The following is a 19,359-nucleotide window of genomic DNA, read 5'->3' as shown; positions in this document are numbered from 1 at the left end:
CTCCCACTTCAGACGGTGCCTCCTCCCAGAAGCCTTTCCCAGTGGCCCTTCTCCTGTTGCTTCCTAAAGCACGAATTGTCTGTCCCCTTGGAGTTCTGTGCTGCTCAGGAGATTTCCTGCAGTCAACATGGCTGACTTTTCCCCCAAACAGCTCATCGCCCAGTTAAGGGAACACCCCCTGCGAGTGGGACAGGGTCGCAGACGTCATGGATCGAGTGCTCCACACAGGGAGCACCAACAGCTCGCACTGTGCAGGGTAAGACGGACTGAGCAGGGGAGGTCGGCCCGCAACTGGGGCAGAGGTGCAGGGCTGGAGGGGAAGAGACAGGGGAGGGGCAAATTCAAGACGCCCCCAGCGACGCCAGAGGAGGTGTCGAGGCCAAGGCTCAGTGGGCGAGCAGGAGGACAGAAGCCAGCTCTGCACAGGGGGGAAGCACGGATGAGGCTAGCCTCAGCCCAACTGAAGGGAAGTGGGGCCACCGAGCAACCAAGCCCACAGGACTGACTTCCAACGCACTGACACTGATGCGGCATTAAAGGTTAAAGCCGCAAGTGAGTGATTAGTTGGCTTAAAAAGAGAAGAGCAAATTTATCTGAAGTCTGAGCTTCTGGAGACACCCCGAGATGAAGGTCCAGAGAGGAAGGCCAGCAGGGTGAGCACTGGTCAGCTGACGCACTGGCTGGCTTCTGTGATGTGCGCCCCCACCCCCCAGGTGTCAGGGAGGACGCACACAGTGTGTGGCTCAGAATCTCGCCAGTGTCCTATGTGCCTGTCCTCACCCCCCAGCCTTCCCCCCCTCTTCCCTGGCGGCAGCGCCTCAGATCTGCCACAGCCGTGCCACTTGGCACGCCGGGTATGACTTCACCCTGGTCACTGCCAGCACCCCCAGGACGTGCAGGCGCGTCGCAGTGGCTAGGGCTGGGAGACTCGCCTCTTGGTGGCCAGACTTGAAATCAACAGTCCGCCATTAAAACGGAGCTTCCGAAGGGCCACCTGAACCACTGGACTGCTGTCCCCACCCCCACCCCCACCCGGAGCTGGCTCCACCGCGCACGTTCTGAAAGGCATCTCTGGTGGAAGAGACGGCCATGCTCTTCTCTGCTTTGTAAACTGAAGCATTCTGAAGAAAACAGAGCTAAGAGGCTTGTGGAAACACAGAGCACGTTAATTATCACCATGGAAAATCAAACCACACTGAAACTTCAAATCTAACTTTTATGAAACTTTGTGAACCTTCTCATATGCCAATCTCCCCCACAGGCCCCCTGTGGTGCCTTCTCTAGAAGCTTTGAAGTCAGAGGACAAAGTAGAATCACCTTTACGTCAACGTTTTACGGCTTGGGCTGTCTGGAATGTCTCAGGGTTGAAATTCTCACGATTCCATTTGCCAGCAGCAACGTACGGAGTTGTGGATTGCATCAGCCGTGAACGATCAGCAAACAGCTACGCCTGCTCGTTTATCTACTCCGGTTTAATTTGAGCCCTTAAAATAAATGTTCACGTCTGCAACAAAGGGTCTGATGTGATTTTTTTTGTCTGCAGACTATCAAACGAGCACTCCAAAGCTCTTCCTTTGGTAGATTTCAAGGTCGTTTGCTTCGCCAAGGTCTCACAAAAGCAAGTGTTGTTTTCCTTTGGAACCACTAAAATCTAAGTCCCGTGAGGGCAGGGGCCGTCACAATCCCCAGCACCTAGCATTGTGCCCGGCTCTCCCTAACAAGCGATAAAGACGAACTTCACGAAGGAGCGAATGAACCTCGCTGGTTCGTGGCCATCATGAACTGCACTCGGGACATCCGTGCCCTTGCAAGGCGTATGCACGGGCTTCCTCCGTTCGTGAATACCTGGGTTCACAGACTACGCACAAGTGTGTAAACCCAGGCCGGCTGCCCCTAGGAGGACAGGCAACGTGACACAGGCTACGTGGCTGCTTGCAGCTGACGGTCCGATGCCCCCCTCTGCCCCGTCCTGCCCACGTGCACCAGACACCCAGCCCTGTACGGCACCAACCATGACAGGGCTTAACTAACATCAGACTTTAACACCGCTCTCTGCCAAGGGGCTCTTCTGTCATCTGAAAATAATATACTAAATTATACAGGATGTCTAATAAACATTTAACGGCATGAGAAACACAATAACTCCACAAAGTACAATTCTTAAAGGCACAGAGGCCACTGCAACTGAAAGAAAGAAAAGATTTAACTCGAGCTGATCTGCATGAACATCAGTGCCTCTACAGCATCCAGAAATATGTTCTCAAAAGGTCATGTGCATAAGCATCCACTGTGAAGAATAAAAACAGTTGTTCTGGGTTTCTTGACAAATAAGAATAACCACTCTGTAATCAGAGCAATTGCTGGTGGGCATGTGTAGCCAAACAAGCAGGGCTTTGTGCACCTGGCCCTCGCCACCCAAACACCACAGCAGGGCGCGTGGAAGGACAGGGCAGACAGGAGACTCGGGCCTCGGATCCCAGGAGGCTCCAGCCTTCTCTCCCCTCTTGTGGGGTTGAGGCCGTGGGCAAAGACTCAGCCCTCTCTGGCTTTCCGCCGCTTCATGATAAACTCTCAGAGGACTGGTCTCATCTGGGGGATTCTACAAAGCCTTTCAGACAAACGATAATATCCATCGTGAATACTGTTTAGGAACTAGTATTTTCCAGTTTTAAAAAATTGTTTAAAGTTTACTTATTTACTTCTTACTTACTTATTTTGAGACAGAATCCCAAGCAGGTTCCATGCTGTCAGCGCAGAGCCGGACCATGAGATCATGACCTGAGCCAAAACCAAGAGTTGGACGCTTAACCGACTGAGCCACCCAGGTACCTCTCATTGTTTTTAGAATTAAGGTGGCTCACGAAATACATTCCCCATCTTGAAGCACCCACAGATGAGATATTCAGTTTAAATAAGTTATTAAAAATAAGTGCCATCATTACGGAAACACAAATCAAAACCACAAGGACATCTTACCCTCACACCCATTAAGGATGGCAATCAAAACATAAATAAATAAATAAATAAATAAATAACCAACCAACCAGGGGTGCCTGGGTGGCTCAGTCAGTTGAGCGTCCAACTTTGGCTCAGGCCATTATCTCACGGTTTGTGAGTTCAAGCCCCGCATCGGGTTCTCTGCTGTCAGCACAGAGCCCACTTCAGGTCCTCTGTCCCTGTCTGTCTGCCCCTCTCCTGCTCACACTCTCTCAAAAATAAATAAACATTCACACACACACACACACACACACACACACACACACACACACAGAAAAAAAGTACTGGTGAAGTAAGGCAACGAGCCCTTGTGCACCGTGGGTGGGATTGCAAACTGGTGCGGCCACTGTGGAAAACAGTACGACCATTTCTCAAAATATCAAAAATAGAACCAACATGTGATCCAGCAAACCTCTGGGTATATACTCAAAAGAACTGAAAGCAGGGTCTCAAAGAGTTATCTGCACGTCAATGTTCACAGCAGCGTTAACTCACAAAAGCGACCCGAGTGTCCGCCCGTGGAGGAATGAATAAGCAAAGTGTGGTCTATCCATATGACAGAATACTATTCAGCCTTAAAAAGGAAAAGCGTTATGTCATGTGCTACAACCAGGATCAACCTTGAGGACGTGTCACAAAAAGTCAAACACTGTTACGATTCCACTTCCACGAACACCTACGGTAGTCCTCCATAGACGCGGAAAGCACCGTGGTTGCCTGTAGACGGGGGATGGGGAGTTAGTGTTCCGTGGGGACAGAGTTTTAGTCTCACAAGGTGAAGAGCATTCTGGAGATGGTGGTAATGGTTTGCCCAATAGCGTGAATGTGCTTAACACCACTGAGCAATACAGTTACAAATAGTGAAGACAGTATCTTCTCTGTGTACTTCACAATTTTAAAAATTAGGAGAAAAAAGTCTGCCATCACATACACATTATGTGTGCCTCCTGACGGTCTGACGGAAATGCGTGCCATCACCTAGGGAAGGATCTAGCCCCCCACCCCCGCCCCCCAAAAAAGCCCAGATGTGATCTTCCAAAACAGAAATAGATTCGGGGCGGGGGTAAGAAAGGCAGGGGGGTGTTCTGGTCAATTAAAAGAATGAAAAGACTAAGATGCATGAACCAATCACAATGTGAGGATCTTACTTGGTTCCTGAATCGGATTTTCTTTACTTATGATATTTATGGGAAAATGGAAATTTGGGTATTTGAGTAGATAGTTGATATTAATGATTTTTTTTTTTTTTTTTTTTTTTGCCATCTGGGGGGAAATATGATAATGGATTGTGGTTACATTAAAAAAAAAAAAAGTCCTTATCTTTTAAAGATACACACTGAAATATTTATGGATGAAACAAGATCCACTGTCTAGAATTTGTTTCAAAATTAAGTTGGGGTGGGGAATGAGAACATACAGCTAAAACGAGGTTGGCTGTGAGCAGATAATTATGGAAGCTGGATAATGGGTGCAAAAGGATTCATTATGCTCTTCTGTTTGGGTATATATTTGAATTTAGAACCAAATTTTCCAAATACACTGAACGATATAGGGTATTTATCCTTTCTGAATTTTAAACTTCAGATGTGACATATCCAAACACATACCTGGCACCTATATATCTAAGAAAACCAACACAACAGTTGCCCCCACACCGCCCCTGGCAATGGAACAATTTAAGGGCCTACTTGGGTTGCAAATTATACCAGGATTTTAAATCTGCCCCTCAATGCAAATTAGGTCAGTATAATCACTCAAAAAGAGGAAAAACCCACCCTTTACAGGCAACCCAAAGGGAAAGGGGGCAGGTCCTGAGTCCGCACGGCTGGAAGCCATCTCTGAGCACCTTCTGAGCCTGTTAGTGGGGCTGGTGTTGAGAGGGTCACATGTCACGGGCAGCTGTTCTCTGTCAAGCTGAAGGGCAATTGCAGGCTGGAAGGGCAGGCAAATAATTCCACGGATGGCCTGGTGTGATTTGTAAAGTGAGCCAAACCGAACGCAGATACCATCTACTGTATGATGGGATTTGTTCCATAAACGTACCAGAATGTAAGCTCCTTAAGGGCAAGAATTACCTTGACCTCTCCCCACCAACCCCAGAACCAAGAAAGAGGGTCTGGCCCGTGGCCAGGTGCGCGATACGGACTTCCTGAGTTACTGGTTGCTTGAATAGATGTCATAAATACATATATTTGTAGGGAAATATCCAAAGGAAATGAATCACAACGTTCACGGTATAGGACTCTGGTAGTGGGATTATGGGTGATCAACACAGGGCTACCCCCCACCCCCCGCCCCCTGGACATGTGCAAATCTCACGCATGCTCCAAGGCCCAGCAGGACCATTACCACCACTCAGGACCTTCTGTCCACCCAGCCCCCTAGCACTGAGCTCCCAGCCCTATGCCTGGCTCATCCTCCTACAGTGAAGGCAGGAGCTCCTGGACGCACAGCCAGTACCTGAACGAGCTCTGAAGCCCCAGTATCTGGCGCAGAGCCAGGCAGTTCGTTAAATTCAAAACATCTCAGTCCCAAAAGACTGGGGCGACAGTGGGTTGCAAATGTTGACCCCTGTTAACTGGCCCTAAACACTAACCCACTGAATATGGAAACCGATCTTCCACGTAGAGAATCAACTACTACACAGAGTTTCAGATGATCGGCACAAGCGAAAGGAGGGGAATCCGAGGCACACACAATGATCCGCCAGGACAGAAACGGGATGATCAGGAGCACAGGTTCCACTACCAGGTGGATGCAGCCGAAGTCCAACATTCAAACTCCCACCGCCGGCAGGAACGAGGCAGGGCACACCCTCGCGCAAGCAGAATCGGTCAACACGAGGCACGAGCCTACCTCCTCCTGCAGCCAAGCCCAAGTGGCCAACTGCAAAGCAAGTGAGAGCCTCGAACATCCAGAGACTCAGGATTTTGAGTCAGAGGGACTAGTACAACGCCTGGGTCGTAGCAGTAACTAGCCCGGGACCCTAGGGCAGGTGCAGCAGCAAAGGACCTGGGGCAGAGTTCTGAGTCAAAGCCCCTCTCCTCCCGTGACGCCCACAGACTGACTCAGTAGGGTGCCACACGGTAGAAACTCCTTCCTCACACTGTTGCTTTCTTTTTTTGAGGTATGCTGTTGGGTATATGGTGCTTAAAAAAAATAAACACGTTATCTTTTAGAGATATACTGAAATATTTACAGGGAAGTACGATGTCCTTTCCAAAATTCAAGTAAGTGGGGGCAGAGATGAAACCGGGCATAATGTTAGGTCCTAAGTTTGTAAAGCTGGTTGAGGGGTAGGAACACGGAGGTTTCGTTCTAGTTGCCTCTCTATTTTGGGGTCCATCTGAAATTTTTCTTAAGTGCACTTCAAAATACCAGGCAGCAGCAATGCTAACTTCTTCAAGGACAGTTGGTAACACATCTAGGGCCTCTCCAAAAAAAAAGAAGAAAAAAAGAGGAGGGGAGGAGAGGAAGGAGGTGGGGTGGAGGGAGTAAAAGAAAGAGAAAGGAAGGGGAAAAAAAAAATCCACTACTGTCTTTAAGACACTGCCCATAAAGCTTGTGGTAGCAGAAAGAAAAGAGGAAAGGAAAGGAAAGGAAAGGAAAGGAAAGGAAAGAAAAGAAAAGAAAAGAAAAGAAAAGAAAAGAAAAGAAAAGAAAAGAAAAGAAAAGAAAAAGAAAAACAAAGAAAAAAGAAAAGGAAAGAAAAGAAAAGGAAAGAAAAGAAAGGAAAAAAAAAAAAGAACAGCGTGGCTCACTAAGAGGGGAGTTTATTGAACAAGTAAGTTATCAAATCAGCGGAGAAAACAAGCCATGTCAGTATTAGATCATTAAATCAGCATTCTGGCAAAAAACAATATTTCCAAACGTTCTGATGACAGCTGGATCAAACCCGCCAATACTTGACAGTAATAAATACAGTTCTTTGGGAAGAGAACTAGGGAGTGACCTTACAGTTCCACTGAAATATGCCAAATAAGGGAAGCTCGGAGCTGCAGGAAATGGAAAAGACCAGCTAATATTTGGCAAGCTTCCTTTATGATCAACAAATTAAAATGTTAAGGAAGCAATTTGTTGAGAAAAGATATTTTTAAAAGGAGCTGAATCATGCAGGTTCAGCCCCGGATATGGTCAATTGGTAATTTTAAATCATTTTGTAAAAGTTAATGTTTTCAGCCCCCAGCAATCACATTGAAGACATCACCGAGTTAATCATAGACCCGCCTCCCTCCCAGCTCAGGTGGAGGCAAGGCCACCCGGTCTCCAGCGGCTGGGGCTTGGCTTACCCCCAGTGCACAGTGACTGCAAAGTCAGCTGCCATTGGAGGCGCTTTGACGAGAGGAAGAGAAACACGAAATGCAGCCCGAGTCCAGCTTTAGGTTTCCAAAGACACTGGACGCCAATCCATCTTCAATCATTAGCCATCTGACCCACTTTGGATCTAGAAAGCCTAGGGTTACTGGATTTCTTCAAGGGGAAAAAAAAAAAAAAATAAAGGAGCAGTGTACCGGTTTCCACGATCCAGGAATAAATAGCAAGACGTTCTTGTGATTAAAAAGCCATTCCCATACTAGGGCCCAAGGTGTACCTTCATTAAGCAGCCACGGTTCACATGGTGGGGGGAGTGGGGGAGGGAGGGGACAGACTTTATAAATAGTGGCTCACGTGACTGATAAGTCAATGAAGAAGAAAAAGTCCAGGGAGGGGCCGGGAGGGGGTGCTCTCTTATGCGGGAAGGAACACCAGACCTGCGTCCTGAAGGAAGTAAAACCAACTGAAGCAAACCAAAGTCAGCCTCTGAGATGGAACCCCTGCCACCACTACCCCAAAAACAGAAACTGAAATGCTTCTGGCGACCCTTCTGTCCATTTGCTTGGTAACAAGCTGCTTCAGCTTTGTCGTAACCTTGAGGAATCTAGATAACGGCATTTTTTTTTCTCTTAAATTCAAGCTCCCTGGTAATGAGTCCTGCTCCTGGGTGTAACAACTGAAACACAGTGTCCAGTGTTCAAAATACTCTGTTCTGGCCCGAGCACTGCACTGAGTGGAGGGTCTGGGCTGTGCACTCCGGGCATTCGGTTAAAATGCTGGCCTGGGGCCACAGATGCCTGACCTGACCCCTGAAGGGCCGCACTATCTGGAATGGCCCCGAGTGGCCCACAAGACCACGCCCAGGCAAAGGCTGGCTCCAAGGAAGGGGGCACTCGGCTCCCGTAAGAACCACCAGCACCAGGTGCCCACCACAAGGGACGAGCCTGACTGGAGAAAACACGTAGGGGGGCAAACTCACTGCTGCCCACACGGTTCACCCCAAGTCGACTGAGCTGGAGGTTCCAGAATTTCCCAGGACTTAGTTCTACCAGCTGGCCAAAGGCATTTTACTAGTCCCCACCCAGAATGGAGAAGAGAACTCCCTTCTGTGTTGAAGTTCATTAACAGCTGGCCTCGAGCAAGGGAAGATTGCCTCTGCCACCTTCGGGGTCAGACTAGGGACCCCCACTGCTCCACCGAGACAGAGGTCAGGTCAACGGGTCCTGCCAGGACATTTCGTGACTTTAGTCCCGTTCCCATAGTCTCCGTGCAAAGCTGGCTAAGGGCCCCGCTGGATACACGACATCCAGGCCACCATGCTCCACGTGGAGAAAGGGGACAGGGGCACTCGACCCACCCAAACACCTGCAGACGCCCATGGAGCCGAGAGGGCCTCCAGGTGCTCACCCGCCCCCGACATTCAGACAACTCGCTCCCGGACTCGGAATCCTCACTTGCTAAGCCAGCCCGGTGAAGCGGGTCTCCGAAAAGCACCCGGAACTACAGCTAAGGGGGGAAAAATCCCCGCGAAAAACCCCCCAGAACACCTCCTTGCAATTATGCAAAGCCATGGGAAGGATGAAGTCATCCTGAGCCAAGTCGAGGTAAGGGGGCGACGGCCCTGTTGGGGCAGAAGTCGGGGGAGAGGGGCAGACAAGCCCTGTCCACCCCTCACACATTTCAGAGAAGACGGTCCCTCGGCTTAAAGGAGCCGGCGTAGTAATCCTCGCTGGCTAAATGCCATCTTCTCGCTTCACCTGACTCCAACCTCACTCTGCTTTATTTAATTCAAAACAGCTGATTTCAGAGGTGTTCATCCTCATTTTTCATTCTAGTCCACATCTTTCCAAAAGCTGACTATTAAGAGCGGTGAAAGGCCTTCCTGTGTTGAAAACATCTTTTATGTGTTGAAAGTGGATGAAAGCCATGCATTTTGACTCCTGGAAAATAAAAAAAATAAATAAATAAAAAAAAATTTTTTTCTAAAAAGCACTTCTTTTTGTTCGTACGGATATTTCGAAAATGACATTTACTGAATGCTATGCCTATACTATGCGAGGCACCGCGGGAGGTGCGGGAGGCGCGGGAGCGTCAGAGCCCTGCACAGCCCCTGCGCTGCTGAAGGCCTACAAGAGGCGCCAAACGAGGACCCAGGCGACTGACGCCGGGTACAATGAGAGCAGAAACCCGGGGCAGGCCCGGAGGGCCCGGGGGCCTTAGAGGAGGGCAGATTCTGTCTGCTGGAGGGGATCGGAAGGGCTCCGGTCAAACAGGAACAGGAACTGGAGCTGGGCAGGGCTTGAGAGGCTGGGGGAGAAGGACGGGAGAGGGTGCTCCCGGGAGAAGACAGAGGCATGACCGAGGAGGGCCGGTTCAAAGGCCCAGGGGCCTGGTACAGCCGGCACGTGTGGGAGTCGAGGAGGTGGAGGTCAAGGAGGATGAGGCCTGAGGAGGGATCCCTGAGTTAATTTGGCTTCAGGAAAGCAGTTTCGGTTTGACACCGAAGAAGGGCCCAGAAAGAACGAACAGGAAAGCTCGTAAGCTGCTTCTCCCGGGGGGTCCGGAGGAGGCTTTTCCTCAAGGGCCCGAGCAACAGTGGCTACGGCAGCGTGACCGGCTGCCCCACAGCCGTGGAAACTGGAGAAACGGTTGAACTTCATCTAACTGGGGCAACTTTTGAAGTCACTAACCACAAGGAGGAAGCATTCCCTTCGGGCCTGCAGGAAACAGATTGCATTGCTGCGTCTGTCCCGGCTCGGAGAGGCCCAGCCTTCTCAAGGCTTTCCTAAGACCCGTCTGCTCGGACCATCCTTCTGCGAAGCCCGCCTCCTTCCCACATCCACGAGCCTTCTTGACGGGCCCGTTTTTAGAGCCTTCAATTAGAGAATGGGAAACAGCGGCCTGGGTAAATAATTAAGGTCAGGGAGGAGAATGGATGGACACACAACTCTAATGAGGTAGACAAATTGCAACCGTGGAGTAACATTCTAGTCATTACGTATCGTGACAACTTAAAGCTTACTGGTTACTTGCACGCTTCCTGCTGACCCAAGCTGTTTCTCACACGGCGGGGGGGGAGAACACGGAGAAGGCGCCAGACTCAGTGTTGGAACTTAAATTATAAAAGCCCTGCGGGAACACTGAGGACTCTCCCACTGTGCCACCTGCAGGTGCCCTAAGCCTCGTGAGTTCGAGCCCCACGCTGGGCATAGAGATTACTTAAATAAAATAAACTTTAAAAAAAGGTGGGGGGGGGGGGAAGGAGAGAAAACGGAGAGGGAGGATTGTATCGCAATCCAAAGTGAGTCTGTTTTTAGTCCTTTTGAGCATGTGTGCGTGTGAATAAAAACGGGTGGGAGCACGTTGCTGCGAATGAGGTGCCATTTCTTGGTCCAGCGAGGGTGCAGGGTTAATAATAGCTCCTGTTTACAGCGCGGCTCCCTGCCGGCACCTCACATCTACCCCCTCGTTTTGTTTTTGTAACCACCCAGCCAAGAAGGTCTCGCCTGGTACAGGTGAGGGAGGTGAGGGTGTGCGGCCAGGCAACCAGTAAGCAATGCAGGCAGGACTGGAAGCCGCGCCCCGGCCTCCCAGCACAGCCAAGGCCCCTACGGTAAGGAGACGGCTGTTCTCGGCAGTTCCTGAAGCAGCTCTGAAGACAATCCCAGCATGTGCTTCCCATGTGTCACTCACTGGCAGCCTGGCTGGGAGCAGCTCCCAAAAGATTGCTGTGAAAGACAAAACTGGTGTTTCCTACAAAACCGGTGTCCTCGTAGAAAGCCTCAGCCCGTCCATAAATTCGGGCCTCTTGAAAACGTGAGTTCTCATAAACCTGAGCTCCAGGTTAATGTGGTAGACCGACACATCTCTGCGCCCTCCGCAGCAGTAAGGTCTGAACTCACAGGACACAGAGGAGAGGGGAGGGAGCAAAAGGGAAACCCCCGAACGTGAGGGGCTGGAAGGTGGCTGGACCAGCCACACCGCAGCCTCAAGAGAGCAGAGGAAGCTTACGGCCTGACCTCAAGATGGGACCCAATATGCAGTAAGGTCATCTGTTCCACAGAACTTGGACAGGGAGCGGCAGGGGCTTGGCAAGTGGGGGCGCAAGGTGGGCAAAATGCCATTCAGAGGAGCAGGCAGACCCCTCCCCCACCTCAAGCAGCCTGGGACCTCCCCCCACCTCACCCCCATCGGCAGAAGACTGAAATTGCTCTCTGCCACATGCAGGGGGACTGAGTGAACATCCCAGGCCCTTCCCCAGCCTGGGCACTGGAAAACCGGCAATCAGCTGTCTCGCCCCCAACCTCCCCTCCCTGCAGGGAAACCAAGGGCCTCTTGCTAAAGAAACTGTCAGCTCAAAAGAAAAGAGCCACAGAGGGGCGCCTGGGTGGCGCAGTCGGTTAAGCGGCCGACTTCAGCCAGGTCACGATCTCGCGTCTGTGAGTTCGAGCCCCGCGTCGGGCTCTGTGCTGACAGCTCGGAGCCTGGAGCCTGTTTCTAATTCTGTGTCTCCCTCTCTCTCTGCCCCTCCCCCGTTCATGCTCTGTGTCTCTCTGTCCCAAAAATAAATAAAAAAAAAAAAAACATTGAAAAAAAAAATTTTAAAAAAAAGAAAAGAGCCACAGACACTGACACATCAGGGACTCCCCCCCAAAAACACCTGACTGATCTCTTACAGGGAAGGCCACCACCTGTCAACTGTCCCCAACGCTGCGCCCCCTCCCCCCCACTCTATATAAGCATGCTGATGCCCTGCTCTTAAGTATGGACAGATGACAGAAATGTCACCAGGCATTTGACGAAACCTCTAACTGGGACCAAGACAAAGAGGGGAAAAAAAAGAAAAGAGACGAATCAACAGGAGAAGGGATAAATAAAATTGGCCCAGTCACACAACTGGGTACGAACATCAGAGAAAATAGAGACCACATTTCCTGCAACATCACAGATGAATCTCCATGACACGACAGTCAAAAAAGTAAGTGCCAGCAGTCGGCCAAATGATACCATTTTTACAGAGCTCAAAACCAAGCAAGAGTAAATACCACAGCATATACACATTTGCGATAAACGACATTATTTTAAGGCTATGACATAATAGATACGGAACGGAGGACAGGGGTCGCCTGTCTGGATAAGGAGGCAGAGAAACAGGAGGGAGTCTCCCGGTGGATGCAAATTTTTGGGGATGTTCTTGGGTTCAAGAGAGAGGAGGGGAGAGACGTTTGCGGATTTTAGTTACTACCCTTTGTGACCAAAATGTGTTCCATCCAATTGTTTACCGATATTAAATAAGACGGATTTTTAAAAGTAAGAAAATGAAGAGAAGTCAACGAAGACAAGAGAACTTTTAAAAGAAACCGTGGTGAATGCAGCCGGTGAGATCAAAAAGGACCCTTCGGGTAGGAACGAGAGTAGGGCGTAAGAATGTAACATTCAGAGAACAAGAAAGAAAACTCAGAAGTTACAACCATGACAGATAAAAGTACAGGAAGATTGGACGGTTGAACAGTTCTCCCAGATACATCAAAAAAAGACAAAGACATGAAAAATGGAAGGGGAGAAAAATGGCCAGATTCGGCCACGAGGCCCAGCGCCTGCATAACGAGTTCTGGAGGACAGAGAACGAGACCCACCCCGAGGAGAACCGTCAGGATCCCGGAGAACAGGAGGCGAAGATCAGGTCTGTAAACGGTGTCACAGAGAATCGGCAAAGGACGGGAAACGAGACTGTCCTTGACCAGGGGAGCCACGTCTTTGACTTGCGAGGGTGGGATTCTAGAATTCTATGCTCGGCAACCACCTTCATCAGGAAGCTACCGGAGGAGATTCCCCAAATGAGAGAAAGACAAAATCGCAGAATTCAGGAGACAGGGATCCAAAGCAGGAGGGGGAAAGGGTGGCCCAAGATGATGGGGAAGGGGACCAGGAGGAAAGTGGGGGGCCCTGTGCCAGGCAGCAGCCCGTCCCAGCAGGAGAAGGACAAGGGACCAGGAGGGGGCTCCCAAAGAAAAGATGAACCCCTACCTACCTGATGTTTTAAGAGATACGTGTTGCTGGAAAAGAGTTTGGGGGTAAATTAGACCTTGTACACAGAAACTCCTATTTCCATAGTCGTAGCTATCCAAATGCCCAATACTCGAAAATCGGTTGAGCAGAGAAACAGGGCCACTCTGCAGGGGCCCCATGGTGAGGCCTCCACCACACCTGCCGGTCCCAGTCCCACGGCACCCCCACCAGCAAGCAATGCCCACGCTGAAACCTGGGGACCAGGTGCAGAAGCCAGCTGCGTAGACAGAGAACAGTTCCAGGGTGCAGGTGCTGACGGTGGGGAGAGGTGGGCAGGGGGCCGGGGCTGGTCCTTTTCTCATACTGATACATCGGGGTAAAAACTGAAAATAAAGTGCTTTGAAAGAAAGAAAACCTGCAAAAACAATGACTACCGTTAGGCCGTTTTTATTTTAAAATGAAATACATTCAAAAGGACGGACAACCCTCTTTTGTTTTCTTTTTCTGGTTCCTTCAACAACTCCACACTGTGATAACCATAAGGATCACATGGAAGAGTGTTTATTCTGCCTTCACAACTGTTTTTCCTCCCAAGCTTCTCATCCCTTACCCTTTCCTTTTTTTTGTTTTTGTTTTTTTTTATTTTAGTTATTTTTAGGTAAAGTCTATGCCAGTGTGGGGCTCAAACTCACAACCCAAAAGATCACGGGTTGCACACTCCTCCAACTGAGCCAGTCAGGTGCCCTCCCTGACCATTTTCTTAAAAAACTTTTAAGTGTTTTTTTATCTATTTTGAGAGAGAGAGAGACAGAGTGAGCAAGGGAGGGGCAGAGAGACAGGGAGGGAGAGAATCCCAAGTTGGCTCCGCACTGTGAGCACGAAGCCCGATGTGGGGCTCGAACTCAGGAACCGTGAGATCATGACCTGAGCTGAAACCAAGAGTCGGACGCTTCACAGACTGAGCCGCCCAGGCGCCCCCGCCCCCCCGCCCCTAACCATTTTCTCAAGGCAGAACCTAGGAGCTCTGCTCCAACCTGGGCTGGAAATGTCAGGTGGAGGGGGCTCCCAGCCTCCCACTTCCCCAGAGGCTGCCGGGAGCTGCTGGGACCGAAAGCCCAGGAGGCCCTTCCTGTAGCCCCGGGCCCAGCCGGGCACCCGGGAGCACCTATGTCGCAGGGGAGCCTCGAGCCCCTACCAGGCACGGAATTCTTTTTCCTTATCGTCCAAGATTTCTCCCCAGTAAACTTTCTGACTTTGCTCCTGAAACCCCTAGGGGCTGCTGCATGTTCTGTAAAACGATTTCACCATTTCCTCCAAATTTTGTCTTCCTCTTACATACCTAAAAGTCAGACCCAAGTGCGCTTTATAGGAACTGCCTACATTCAAAATTCAGGCAACAGTGCCAGTCCGTTAGAGATTACATGATCCAGGAGGGAGGGAACGCTAATATTAGCCACTCTGCCCCTCTCCCATCCCCCCACGGCGGCTCCCCTTCAGAAAAGGACAGGGCTGACTACATAACAGCCCAGATCTGCCGCCAAGGAAGAAACACCTACTTGGAAACAGCCCTCCAGATCCTGGCCAAGAAAACAAAACTCAGAGCCTGACACGTAAGTCACACGGCAAGCTGCTGGGTCCTGCTGGTCGCTGTCAGCAACCACCAGAGACCAAAAAAAAAAAAAAAACCGAAAGATGCCTTGCACGTTGCTCTACACGCGCTCCCTTTACTATCTGCTATGCATTCGAGAAGCTGCTAGGATGGATTGTTCTCATCCTTCGAGGTATGCACATTCCCCAGGCACACAGCCTCGCCGTACCGACACGGTCACTTCTGAACAAAACTGGGCCCCCGGAGAGGCCCAGCAGGCCAAGAAAACAGGAGGAGAAAATTCAATCACTAGTCCCAACCAACACCGGAGAATCCTTTGGCCATCTGGATCTGAAAGGACTTCCACTTTCAAAGTCCTCCTCTCCGTAGGAAGTTTGCCACCAAATATTAAAAGCCCCAGGTGCCAAGTACGGCATGACTCACGTTTTTCATTTGCCCGCTGAACATCTGACGTGGAAGTTGCTCATGCCCAGGAGCAGGCTTTTGCCTTAAAAATGCAATTATTGGGGCGCCTGGGTGGCGCAGTCGGTTAAGCATCCGACTTCAGCCAGGTCACGATCTCGCGGTCCGTGAGTTCGAGCCCCGCGTCAGGCTCTGGGCTGATGGCTCGGAGCCTGGAGCCTGTTTCCGATTCTGTGTCTCCCTCTCTCTCTGCCCCTCCCCCGTTCATGCTCTGTCTCTCTCTGTCCCAAAAATAAATAAAAAACGTTGAAAAAAAAATATTTAAAAAATAAAAAAAAATGCAATTATTCAAACTGAATTGGGTCTAATGTGGAAGCAGATATTTTTAATCTTCTAAGGCAGAACAGTCTTTGGGGGAAAAAAGCGTGAAAGAAAAATACCAACGCCACAACATCAGTACGTACCCGGTGAGCCAGACGGCCCAGGCATCCCTGCCGCCCTGACGACAGGACATCTCAGTCTGGGTTACTACCACTATTACTCTTTTCAGAGAAGGCGGTCTCTTCCGGTGAGCTGCCTCCCCCATAACACCTTCCTTGACTTTTTCAGGCTAAACCAACCAAGGATCGTGGATCAGGCACCGTCCTAAGCGGAGTCTTAACAAAACCCTTACGAAGTGAGAGTGGTTTTACTATCACCCTTGTACAGAGGAAGCAGGTTAAGGGCCCAAGGTCACACGGCTCATAAATGGAAGAGCAAAGGTTCCAAGTCAGAAGGGTCGGCCGCCCAGGCCAGCGTGCCTTCAGCCGGCAGGGCAGGCAGCTGACGGCTTCTGGGCGCATCCAAAGGCAGGCCACCCAGAAAACCCCACGTTCTCACACCGAGAGCCACCATTTCCAGATGACAGTACATCATGGGCCCGGCACAATGAGCGGAAGAAAGGCGCCCCAAAGTTCAACTTCCAAGTGAGTGTCTTCGGTCTCGGTCCCGACATTTGCTACAGCGCAGGAGAAAATACGCCTCCTCCACAGGGATGGTCGGCACAGGGGTCTAATCAGAACCTAACTTAATCACTTAGTGGCTCGGGCTAAGCATAATGAAGGTTAGTGCCGAAATCCGTCCCGCATCCGTACATTCCTCAACAGTCTGCATGCAGAAACTGTCCCCGCACAACACAGCCCGGGGCCTGCAATTCTTTTGTCTTTCTGGTCTTCTGCTCCCAAGTGGACAGCCAGTCCTACCTCCAGGACGTCCCTTGCCTTCTTCCGATTTGTTGTTTTAACGTGTTAGGACCTTGAGAAGCAGATGATCGATACTATTAGAAGCGTGTGTACAAGAGGAGCTGGGTGGAAGCGAGGCTTGGGAGGGGGCAAGAGAGGCGCCCTTGGAGAGCCATCCCCTGGCAGCTCAGGCCCCTGACTGCTGCTACCTGTGTTCTGGAAAGCTCATCGGAGCAGATAAGGGAAGCGTCATTCTCTTAAAATATGAATTAAATAAAACCAACCTCCCTTTTAAGGATCTAGCCCAGTGCTTCTCAAATTTTAATGTGTCTATGAATCACCTGGGGAATCTCATAAAAATGCAGATTCTGACTCAGGAGGTCTGGCTGGGGTCTGACATTCTGCACTTCTAACAAGCTCCCAGGGGATGCCCAAACGGGTTTGTGGACCTCTTTGAGTAGCGAGGGTCTACGCTAGAACAGCGCTGTCCAGCAGAAACATAATAGACCCATTTTAACTGTTCTCGCAGTTAGCCCCAGGTCTAGCTAGCTGGCCTCCTCCAAGCCGTCCCCCAGAATTCCTGGGTGTTAGCTGGGAAGTGATCAGAATTTTAGCTGTGCATGAATTTTAGTTGGATATTCAACCGCTGTCAATTCATAATCAGTCCATACTGTGCCCTATTCCTATCATGAGAAACTTTTAAAAGGTACCAATACTCACCCCAAACTAGCAGAATCAGAATCCCTGAGGGTGGCCCATGCCCAGGGGGATCTGCGGCCCAGGACATCAGAGGCAGGTAGCCCCAGGAAAACAGGTGTGGCTGGAGAGAAGACCCCAAGGTTGCCTAAGGGGCCTCAGTGCACCCCCTCAAGCCCTCTACCCACCAAACTCAGTGACTGACAAGCTGTGGCCTAACTCTCCCCCCTCAGGGGCAAGGGATCAGCTAATAACCTGAGGCCCAGGCCGAGGGGATCAGGGGTCACAAGGAAAAACAGTCTGAAGGAGAGGGAACACTAGACAAAAGAAATCAACCAGCCCAGCAACCTGCACAGACGAAGCAGGGTTCATGGATCCGAACTGAAACGGATGCAGCCCAAACGAGCAGAGAGGAGAGAGACAGGCTGGTGTTAATAGGACAGAGATACTGACTTTAGAAACGGAGAGGAAAAAATAAATACGGGAGTGGGTCTTAATCATTTCAGGAATAATCTGGATTCTGAATTTCAGGAAAAGAAAATAGATGGCATAATTATAAAATCCAGCAGAGGGAAAAAAAAAAAAAATCAACCCAATCAAACATTGCAAGGAAAGATGCCCTCCCGAAAATAATGGTAAAAAGAAAACATAAAATAACACTCCAGAAGTGCTAATATAATCACAATTACCCTAAATGTATGCCAGTTAAATTCACTAATCAAAGACAGACTCTCAACCTGGGTTTAAAAAACAAGATCCAGGGCGCCTGGGTGGCTCAGTAGGTTAAGTGTCCGACTTCAGCTCAGGTCACGATCTCGCAGTTTGTGGATTCAAGCCCCGCATCAGGCTCTGTGCTGACAGCTCAGAGCCTGGAGCCTGCTTTGGATTCTGTGTCTCCCTCTCTCTCCGCTCCTCCCCAACTCATGCTCTGTCTGTCTTTCTCTCTCTCTCTCAAAAATAAATAAACATTAAAAAAATAAGAAATAAATTAAAAAACAATATCCCACATCGTGTATCTAAAATAAAACACATTTAAAGCAAAAGGATCTGGAAAGACTGAAAATCTGGAAAGAAGAGAAAAAAGCTTTATCGGGCACACAGAAACTAAAAACAAAAGAATAAACAAAATTACTGTAGCATCAACACAAATAGAATGTAAGGTGAAAAAAAACATCATAAAAGAGGAAGAAAGAGGCTGCACAGACACCAGGAAAAGAAACCGTTAATCAGGAAGATGTAAAGACCGTGCTCGTATGTGCATCTAACAATATAGCCTTAACATTCTATAATAAAACAGCTGTCAGAACTATGGGAAGAAAATTAGCAGAGGCGTAGAAGAATTAAGTACCACAGATAAGCTCAAAATAATACATAGAAAATTCTATCCTCAAACAAAAAACACATTACTTTTGAGCACATATGGAACATTCCAAGTGCAAATGCCATAGGGTCTCTTAAATATCTATTCCAAAGAAATCGGCATTCACGTGAACTATGCTCTCTGGCCATATGCAATCAAAACAGACATCAACAGAATAAAAAGGTTTTGTTTTGTTTTGTTCTTTGACAGAGAGAGCTCGTGAGCACGCATACGAGCAGGGGAGAGGGGCAGAGAGAGTGACAGAAACTCAAGCTGGCTCCATGTTTAGTGAGGAGTCAGACACGGGGTTCGATCCCACGACCCAGGGATTACGACCTGAGCCAAAATCAAGAGTGGGACACTCAACGGACTGAGCCAACCAGGCGCCCCCAAGAAGTTTTTGTTTGTTTGTTTTTTGTTTTTTTGTTTTTTTAATGTCAAAAATCCAGGGGCCCTGGCTGGCTCAGTTGGTAGAGCACATGACTCCTAATCTCAAGGTCGTGAGTTCAAGCTCCACGTTGGGCGTGGAGCCCACGATCAATCAATAAAATAAATGTCAAAAATCTAGGAAAGACATTCAATTAACTAACCCTTGGGTTACAGGGGGACATTACAAAACGAATACAAAATTACAAAGTGAATAAAAATGAAAGCACTAACTGTCAGTTTATGGAGCAGTGCTAAAGCAATTTTTAGAAGAAATATTACGGCTTTCAATACACTCATCAGAAAACGATAAAGAATGTAAACTA

At 49.4% G+C, this 19,359-nt stretch overlaps 1 protein-coding gene and 1 long non-coding RNA gene across 13 annotated transcripts in view; both read right to left on the bottom strand.

Moving 5' to 3' along the window:
• Window positions 1-19,359, bottom strand: part of CUX1 (cut like homeobox 1) — a 377,843-nt gene that overhangs the window by 327,745 nt on the left and 30,739 nt on the right. The gene's annotated exons all lie outside the window — the stretch shown is intronic.
• LOC131501474 (uncharacterized) lies at window positions 6,755-14,292 on the bottom strand. Its single transcript, XR_009256801.1, has 2 exons — window positions 12,948-14,292; window positions 6,755-9,251 (listed from the first exon to the last, which is right to left on the bottom strand). It is a non-coding gene; the product is annotated as an uncharacterized LOC131501474 (long non-coding RNA).

This window comes from Neofelis nebulosa, chromosome 18 (genome assembly GCF_028018385.1).
Source record: "Neofelis nebulosa isolate mNeoNeb1 chromosome 18, mNeoNeb1.pri, whole genome shotgun sequence".
In the NCBI taxonomy this organism is placed as follows: Eukaryota; Metazoa; Chordata; class Mammalia; order Carnivora; family Felidae; genus Neofelis; species Neofelis nebulosa.
The sequence above is the reverse complement of the archived record's forward strand: the minus strand, read 5'-3'. Positions and strand labels throughout refer to the sequence as shown.